The sequence below is a fragment of the Megalopta genalis genome, chromosome 10, assembly GCF_051020955.1.
Source record: "Megalopta genalis isolate 19385.01 chromosome 10, iyMegGena1_principal, whole genome shotgun sequence".
NCBI classification, from domain to species: Eukaryota; Metazoa; Arthropoda; class Insecta; order Hymenoptera; family Halictidae; genus Megalopta; species Megalopta genalis.
In genome coordinates this window covers 11,588,325-11,598,916 of record NC_135022.1, presented here as the reverse complement: position 1 = coordinate 11,598,916, position 10,592 = coordinate 11,588,325, and the positions used below count along the sequence as shown (strand labels likewise).

The following is a 10,592-nucleotide window of genomic DNA, read 5'->3' as shown; positions in this document are numbered from 1 at the left end:
TACACTAAACAATTAAAAATCTTATTATAATACAATATCGATCATTTCTGCAGTCTTATACAATTCTTCTAATTTACATTGTTTTCATAGTGATAAATATACCGCGGATCTTTCTGTAAAATAAGAATTGTCCACCTCAATTTCAACAAGCTAATAGTATTTTTTAAAAAAACGACAAATATTTTCCAATTTTTCGAACATGTTAAATGTATAAACATTCGCAGTACAGTGATAACACGTTTTCTGTCATATTCCTCGTGCAATAAAATCAAAATGCAAGCAATCAATCTAGGAATATCTAAAATAATGAAGGATTATATGAACACTTTTTGTAGCAGTGAATAGAGTTATATATATTTTTTCCTATTCGTAATCATGATTTGGCTAAAGAGTTTTTATTTCAAGAAAAATCACGATGCAGACAGTTTAATGTTTTGCGTGGATATTAGACAGTTAAACAAACTGGATGACACAAGAACTGCTAAATAAATGCCCAGTGAATGATTTAAAGAAAGCAGAAAGGTAAAGATCGAGTTAATTATACGAAATAACTAATATTGTTGTAAGCCTGAAGGAGAAATGAACAAACTGACGAAATGAAAGACTACATTATTAAGAAACTACAATACAGGCGTTAGTTGGTTTATTAATCGCATCGCATTTATGACAAAATCAGGTGTGTGGTTGCAAATTGAAATACAATAAAGATTAAAAGAATTAAAAAATCTCAATGTCTCATTTTTAATCTATTAGTTAATCTATTAGTTTAATCTATTTAGTTTCTATTTCATGAAACTAATGCAGACAATTTTCATTTTGCAAAAACATCCGCGGTCTATTTATTATTAATCAGTCATTCGATTTTCCATTCATGTTTAGTGTAATCCGAACAGCAAGCAGATTTCAATGCACTCCTTAAGATGTTCTCAGGGTGTTTCCAAGCGGGCACGATCCTCCACGTATCTCCACTTTTGTAAGATCGTTCTCTTTTCCTAGAAATTCGACCATGGAAAGTGTCCTCGCCTTAATTGTCCGTCTCTCGTCGCAACTCCAATATCTGCAAGCCATCCGCGAGTGTTGGCGACGTCGACGAAGGATACTATGCCTGGAGAGCGTCAGTCACTATCACTCATTGCCCGACCCCATCCCCGCTTTCACTATAGCTTAAAGATGTTGTTGATGCAAGTGAACATCCCGCCATTTTGTCCCGTCTCTTTCTGTTTCTTATGCTGATTTATGAAACAATAAAAATTAACAGCGAAAGTTAATCCTTTGCGGACCGATGCCATGCCAGTTAAAGAATCGTTATTCTCAATTTAAGTGTCGAAGAAAGTTCCGTACAAGACATTTTTTCCTTAATTGTTGTATTTAGTTCCTCAATCACGGAAGAGGCTGAGGTACGTGGAATGCCAAAGAAATAAGATAAATAATAAATGAGAAAGCGTGAAGAAGAGCAGGAGTAAAATACTATGTACATGCTAAGTACTACTAATATAGTATTTATTTATAAGTTAGTAGTACTACTAATTAGTACTATTAATATACTATTTATTTATAAGTTAGTAGTACTACTAATTAGTACTATTAATATAGTATTTATTTATAAGTTAGTAGTACTACTAATTAGTACTATTAATATAGTATTTATTTATAAGTTAGTAGTACCACTAATTAGTACTATTAATGTAGTATTTATTTATAAGTTAGTAGTACTACTAATTAGTACTATTAATATAGTATTTATTTATAAGTTAGTAGTACTACCAATTAGTACTATTAATATAGTATTTATTTATAAGTTAGTAATACTACTAATTAGTACTATTAACATGCCTCAGTAAAGTACTATAAAGAATCTAATAAATTAGATTAATTATCTAGGTATAGTGTTAAAAGCATTTAAAGACCTTTAAAATGTTATTGTAATTTTCGCGTTTCTCAATTAACACGGATAATGTTTATAAAAATTCGCAGTTTACCAGATTGCTACACGTATTTTGCACAATACAAGATTCGATTAAAGGCACGATGCAACTTCATGTTACTCTTAAATCCCAATTATATGGAATTTGAATGTAAACTGGTCGCAGAATATTCGGTCGGTGAGAAAGAAAAAAGATTTGGAATGGTGAATTTAAATATGTAGGCACAACAGTTTTAAACTCTTTCTACGGTTTTATACGTTCGTCCGCGTTGCACCATGAGTCAATGATTTTACACGAATTTTGAAGTCGCAGTGCGTTACATGTAATCGAGCCGGTGCGAATGTCGTTAATTATTTTTTCCTCACAGCTGTTTACTGACGTGTAATACGAAACACAATGGTGCTGGTAATTACCGTGTTTACTAACTGTTCGATCCAATCGTAGTTTCATGTAACAGACCATTGTGGAGGCTGATGAAAAACGAAACACACAACCATAAATTCTCCGCCTCCAACATACATGTAATTGGCGAAAAGAATCATTATGGGCCTAGGGAACTGTAAATTAAGCATTGCGAATTACGTTCACCAGCGGATGCCGATCAAATAAATTCGATTATATAATAAAAACACGCACACAAACACGCAACAATTTACTCGCTACTACTGAAATACAATACGTATCGTACTGTAATATTAATCAATAAAATAAATATATATAATCAATAATATAAATATATAAATATTAAAATAAATTAAATTAGAAATAAACAAAATGTATAATAATATACAATATAGATTATTTTATTAGAATTAGAAAGTAGAAATTTTTATTCGAGGTAGACATTTAATTTATTTGATAATAGTCCAAATGTTTATCCGAACGATTAATATTACAATACGTTTTTAGTATTTTAGTATTTTAGACAAAAAAAAGAGTTTATCTAAATTTTGATTTAGACAAGTTCGTCGGGATCTTCAAAGCACGACGCATATCCTCGTGCACCGTGAAAAAAGCGTCTCAGTAATTTTAGTAGTTTCCAATTACGTTTAGAGGTAGAACAGCGAAACTGCTCTATAATTTAACGCTCTGCTTGGCACGTATGTTCTTGACAAGAAATATGTAAATTTCTGGTAGCAATTGGACGTTTCTGTCGAAGGGTCGAAGGGTATAATTGTCGCAGTCCTATCAATGTCTGAACGAATTCGGCCGACTGGAAGAATTTTAAATATCAGTCGCTCTACTCACGTTACTCACTCCGGGAATTGCCTTCCCCATTCGGGCGCTTTTGTGTTGGATTTTCGTTTTGGCTAATACACACACGACCATTGTTGAAGCGTACAATCGTGCGAAACGTTAAATGGTCCAAGGATTAAATTAAAGTATAAGATAACATAAATCGTAAGACGACGAATACAAAGTTGAAAGTGCATCGATGATGAAGTTGTTATCGAAACAGATCGTACTGATAAACTTTTTCTAGTTAATAGTAAAACTTAATATCTAATTAATATATATATTCTTAGATATTAATTAAGATATTAGTTATATTAATATAACTAATATATATATATATATATATATATATATATATATATATATATATATATATATATTAATAATAATAATATTATACTATATACTAATATATATATATATTAGTTATATTAATATAACTAATATCTTAATTAATATCAAAGAAGAATTAATTACTATTTACTCAATTCGTCAAAAAAGTAAGGAAATACTGATAACTAAAATGATTCTGGCAACTATGCATAACGTAATGTGTTTTCACATCAGAAAAATCTTTTATTTTATTATTCTATTCGTTATCCACACATGCTTTCAGTTCAAATTACAGCATAATTTCTTTCCAAAGCATTGGTTGTTACTGTTTCATTTACGTTTATTATGTCATAGTTTAATGTATGAAAGCAATTAATCTAATCCGCCTAATAATAAATTATGTATCGATTGGTAAAACAATGATGAAATGGCTATTAACAAAACACGTTTCTTTCGAAGTTAAATAGCACAATAACAGTAAACTATGACAAAAAGATATCAGTTCTCTAAACAGGAAATTCGAATGCCTGTAGCATTCCACTATAAATCTCATTGTTACGGCTTATAGCCGTCCATTAATCCTTTAACTAATCGACGGTAATGTTCAGTCCCGATAGTAGAACGAAGAAGATCTACGGGATAAGTTGCGAGATTTATCGGGGATTCGAAAATCTCGAACCGAAACGAAAAGAAAAAGCAGTGTTAATTAAGGAGAGCGATCACACGTAACGGTATAATTAAGGGGCAGAAAGAAGAATTACAGTCAGTATTCCAGCAAATATAAACGCCTCCTCTTGCAAAGTATTAATCGAACGTGCGGGGAGCACGGCTCGTTTAACAAGATATAATGTATTTCCTTCGTGATGCTGCGCTCACGAACCGAACGTTATAGAGCCATTTCAGCCACGTCGGGATTCCAATTAATACCGAAACCAAAGCTTCCAAAAAGACAGAATTTTATTGGATGTATAAAACACAAAGCGCGGGAAGCTCGACGATTTTGTTTTTGTAGTCACACAAGGCGTTTCATAATTATTGACAGTATTAGCAAATGGTTATTCGATTGGTCCATCGTATTTAGTCGAAGCAAGTGAAAAAGTGACGTGACGCAAAATTAAGATAAATATATTAATATTGTTGATATATATATATATATATATTGATATATAAATATATAAAATTAATATAACATAAATAAATAGTATTAATAATATTATATAATAATATTAATTAATAATATTATATTATTATATTATTATAATATATCAATATTATATTCTTGAATAAGTATAATCTTGCGATCCGTTTCAATAGGTTGAAAATAATCCAACAGTGTTATTAATCCCTTGCAATAATAATATTATATAATAATATTATTGTATAATATTATTAATTAATATTATTTATCTTGATATATAAATATATTAATATTGTTTAAATTAAGTGACAGCGACGCAAAATTAAGATTTATAAATGCAGAACTAGATAAGGGCTGGAAAACAAAAGAAACTTTTAATGGTTAAGTAAACAATTCTAAGAGAATCGGTATTAATAAATAAACGAAACGAACGATAATTAATTTGCAAATTGACTGTGTGTATTATAATTAGACCGCGGATTTTGTGGATTCCTGAGAAAAGCGAGCAGACAGAATGCGAAACAATAAATGCGTAAGAAGAATTTAACCCCTTGCCGTACTTCGACGAGTCCGGCTCGTCATGAAAGTTTCTATTAACAACTTACCGAGTATAGATGTTATTATGTCCTTTAAAATTGAAATAAAATTCGAATCTTTTGTCATCAATACTTCAACATTCAGGTAAATTTAGGCACACAATAAGCATCAATTTTCTTTTCCTTCTAAGAAATTATTGCAAGGGATTAATAACACTGTTGGATTATTTTCAACCTATCGAAACGGTTAAGAATGAAAGTAAATTTCTATTTAACTCCTGTTTCTTGCAATCGAGATAGACAATTTTTATTTCGCGCGAAGATCTGCGGTGTAATTATTGCGAACGTGTATGCCAGGGATACAGAACAACTTAGGAACTGTGATCGCAAGATTATATTTATTCAAGAATAAGTTATTGTGTAAGAATAAAATAGTTTACGATTTTGTTTTAATTAAGTTTGTTTGCCGCCACCGTGAATACGAATAAAATATAAACGGTCCGTTCGATTCAAATTGTTAACAGTAGGGAGAGTAACTTCTCAATGAGCCGGTGTAATTATCCGAACAGAGCGTGTTTACACGCAAAAAAGTGGTTTATCGTGTTCACCGATGTGAGCAGTTCTGCTTTTCTTACTAATGACCCAGCTTCTTTCTAAAGGGTGGCAACTTTTAAAGCCGATGCTTTTGTGTACATCCTTTTCCAGAAAAAAATAACTAAGCATCAAGCTAGGTGGCTTAGAAAGTACAGTAGTTAGTAGAAAGTATAGTTGTTATTAGCGAATCGGAAATTTCGTTAGCAGCAATCATGGACAAACGTACAAAGTATATCAAAATTATGAGATCGGTTAGAACTGAACTGAATTCATTCTAAACAATTGTCGAGGTCTCAAAAAAAGTGTCGATTTATTTATTTGTCAAACTGGTAAGAGAAAATCGACTTGATTTGCAGAATTAGAAAGTTACATCAAATTAAAACAGTTATATCTCAATGCACATTAAAGCTACATAGTTAATATTCTATAGTTAGAATAATTTTCAATATTGTTTTATTTACGAATAAATGAATACATCATTTCAAAATGAAAACGGATGCTTTGTATACAATTTCAGTGCTTGTAAATTGGTACATACGAATTTAAACACAGTTTGTATAATCTAATTTATTTAAAATATGGAGTATATTTGACATATTCTAAATACAGTAGATTTAATAAAATTCAACAGATAAATTAGAAATGGTTATGAATGAAATTGTCAAAATAATAACATATAAATGAGGAATGCGGAATGTTATGGATATTGAATTGACGAGGATAATAGTAATAAATGTATGTAATAAGTTATAGTAATAAATAATAATAGTAATAAAATAGTAACAAAATAATAATAAAATATAGTAATAAATGTATTTTACAGTAAGTGCAGACCGCTTCTATTTTGCATAACAATCCGCAGTCTAGTAATCAATATATTTAAATCGAATGCCTCGATTACATTCACACTTATTTGCCAGGAAGCTTGCATCTAGTTATCCTACTTTTCCATGATTGTTTTCTATAATTATTCTGCTGAAACTATGAAGAAGGTATGCGTATCTTCTGTTGAAAAGGGTAATATTACAACTTTGTTTAAAAAATAGGCTCCCTTTTTAACTTCTATTTAATGTAGTTATTCTATGCATTTATTCATATTCGTATTTATAACAAAAACGAGTAAGTGAAAACACAAAACAGGAGAATTTCAGAGAACTGCTACACTGCTAATTATTAAAAGAGAGGAAATGCTACTTATCTTCTTCTGCAATAAACGTGGATAATATTTATTTTGCACGAAGATTCTGATTAACGACTTTCTCCTAATTCTAGTCTCGCGCGCGCACACGATTTCTATCAAAGACATTCGGGTCCGTATTATCGGATCGTTTATCAATTTCGAAAGAAAGAGAAATCGTAAAAAAAACCACCCCTACGTTTCTGCCGATCCGTTGGACGAAAGGGTGGGGGGCGGAGTCAAATCAAGATCCTCCGGGGTCCTCCGCGAAAGAAGGGGTTGCATTCGGGCAGGAAGAAAGGAGCTGCTAATTGACACGAGCGATTGCACGTAACGGTATAATTAGAGAGAAGAATACGGAGCCCGGACCGGTGCACCGATGAACCAATGAACCAGCCATAGAGCGGCGAGAGGGGAAGGAAAGAAACAGAAAGGCAGAGAGAAGCAGGGGAGAGAAGCAGCCGGCGGGTTTCGACGAGGGTAGCGATGGGCATTTAGTTTTCGCCACCTCGCGAGTTTTCAAACAATTTCGAGGACGCTACGTGCCGGCCAATTATCCGGGACATTCGTCGGTTCGGATTCTCTGTAACTCCAACAAGCCACACCTGTTCAATTTCTTTGTTCGATGGATTCGTAACCAGAGAAGAACTCAATCCGTTGTTCGCATGAAGAGTTTCAAACAAGGATCGAAAGAGGTCTGTAACTTTTAATAGGTTCTGTTTCAAACGTGGACCATGGTTCTTTTTTTTGGAACACATTCTCATATTCTATGTACCAATGAGAACGGACAAAGAAAATGTTTCGAAAGAGAAGTTCCAAATGGAAGAGAACTTGTAAGATATAAATGTATTTGTTCACGGCAGAAGTAGATATTTCGTTTGTGGATATGTTGAGAAAGTTCTTCGTTATCGTAAGACATATTAAATGTTATACAATGAATATTAAATAATTATTATCCTCAAATTGATATTCTGAATCAAGTTATTTACTTGTAATATTCGCGTGAACAATTTAAACAAGTGAACACTCGAACAGCTCTTGTATTTCTTTGAGAAGATGAACAATGAAAATAAAATATTATGAAATAGAGATTTCCAAATAATTATTTAATCGAATTATATTAAATGCTGGAATAGGTAATTTTACTTGATTTAGCAATCGAGTAAATTCATATGTCAGAATGTTGGACAAATATTAGAAAGCTGATAAACTAGTGTACAATAAAAGTAGTCGGTTGCATTATAAATAGACTTCGTTATAAATACTGTAAAATTATAAAATTGTACAACAACTGTTAGATAACGATTTTCAATAATCAAATTTAAATCGAACAAATGAAATATCACATGGTACAGTTTTAACAAAGATTTACAGCTTGAGTTAAACTTGATTTAAACCTTGACATGGATAAACAAGTTTTGACATTGTATCACGTATGCGAACGATCACATTAGCGGTCTATTATGATCGGTTATTAATTAAGTACACGTATACATGACTGATATTTGATTTCAATTTTTTTGAAAACTAAGGCAATTCCCACGCAATTTTGTTATTCTTGATATTGGTCTTATTTCCAGTTGTAGAATCTATCTCACTCAATTTGTACCATGAATCATGATATCAATCATATCAATATATCAATACATATAAATACATATAAAATATTTAAAGATTAGTTTATAAGAGTATTTGAATTTGCGTAAATATTTGTAACATAATAACAGTAATATTAATTATACAGTTCTTTTCTTTCTCATGATGAGTGAAACAACATCAAGAGGATCTATAATAAAAAAATAAAAAGAGAATATAACAGAAAGTTAAAGTAAAGTATATACAGAAGATTAATAAAATAAATTTTTATGATATACAAATAGCACCAGGAGCACCGTTAACAAACAAACGTCAAATTGACCTATTCACGATTATTTGTTCAAAGATCACTGAAATTATTACAATAAACGCCACGCGAAATCCGAATGAGAGCACTCCTGCAATTTTTCCAACGCGTTGCAATGCAAACCAGTTCGTTTTAGTGCTCGAGGTCCTGCTAGTGCAGTGCTGCATAAACTTGATAGGAAAAATATTTTACATACTATTCTAAATAATCGTCATTCTAAAATCTCAGAAAAATAGTGTTTTTAATAGTAAGTATAAAATAAAGAGAGTAATTATAGTACAAAATGAAATATTTTAGTTCTATGTTATAAAACAGTATTTAAAATATTTACTGACAATGTAAACAGATGAAGGTGTTTTAATTAATTCTCTTTTAAAAAATGGCTGCACGCATGTAACAAAGTGCAACGTTCGAAATTTTCATTAATTACAAATAAACTACTGCTTCGTAGACTGAAAGATTGATCCAGCGAAACTACATTATATCCAAGTTACTAAGCAACGAAATCTAGTTTAAAATAATAATATAAGTTTAAAATAATAATTCTTACCCATGATACTCAGTGACGTGTAAATGCACTTATACCTTTGCGGTCGCGTTATCGTAATAATTCGCACTTGTGTTACCTAACGCATAATTATAATAATAATAATAACAATATTATAGAAAGAAAATCTAAGAGAGTAGAATACTATTAACTATAACAAGGAGGAAAATATTTCTTTTGTTGTTGAAGTTTGAAAAAAAAATGTTACACGAATATGTCGGTATTTTTTGGTAAATACAAAGATGTATGTGCATCATTACACTTACGAAAAAAATATTATTTACTATTCCTATATACATTCCTTTTATTTTACTGTTTCTAACTTCATAGATTTCTTAACTTTAACAAAAACAGACATAATTTATTACATTCGCGTGAATCGCCTTAAATATTTGAGATTACAAAATAATCAATCATATAAAACAAAATATGTTAAATATACAAGTCACAGGATTTTCAGTATCCTCTAAATAAAATTTTGCACTGAAAAGTTCATCAAATCGATCAGCAATCATTTCAAGATCTTTCTACGCACTGTACGATATAGTAATAAAACGATGCACTAGATTAAGTTAAATGAAAACGAACGCATCTGTAATTACTTATATTACGTATATAGCTAAAACACAGTTAAAATGAATAAACATATACAGTCAAAAATAGAATAAACCATTTATTATTTGGAATTTTCAAAACTGTATGTACGATTTAAAATAAGATAAATTATTCGTTATTTACTGTTTGAAATTTTTCTAAAATAAAATAGACCATTCAGTGTTTGCAATTTTCAAAAGCGTACGCACGATTTAAAATGAAGTTGACTATTTGCTATCTGACGATCGCTATAAACGGTTCAAACTGAAGTATCTACTATTTCCTATTTGAAAGTGTGAACAGTTCGTACGATTCAAAGTTAAACAAATTATACACTAAATTCGAAAAGTATGATTTAAAGCGAAACAAACTGTCCACCAATTTACTATTTGAAGTCTCCGGAAATACGTGCACGAATTGTGAGTGAAACGGACTATTTATTATACCGTATTGGGAATAATACCTCGACGAGGCTTGTTCCAGTGTTAATAATAGCTGAGGTTTAGCGAATCAGGCGGCTGGTTCGAGGTGCCTTGAGGCCATCACTAGTCGAGGGGGCTCCCTCTTCGGGAGAAGCGAGCAGGAGAGACCGATCCCGTGTCGTGCAGG

At 31.2% G+C, this 10,592-nt stretch overlaps 1 long non-coding RNA gene across 1 annotated transcript; it reads right to left on the bottom strand.

Annotated features, from left to right (window-relative positions):
* Positions 1 to 10,562, bottom strand: LOC143260135 (uncharacterized). The gene is made up of 2 exons (XR_013034245.1): positions 10,447 to 10,562; positions 1 to 1,229 (listed from the first exon to the last, which is right to left on the bottom strand). It is a non-coding gene; the product is annotated as an uncharacterized LOC143260135 (long non-coding RNA).
* Positions 10,563 to 10,592: the final 30 nt, after the last annotated feature.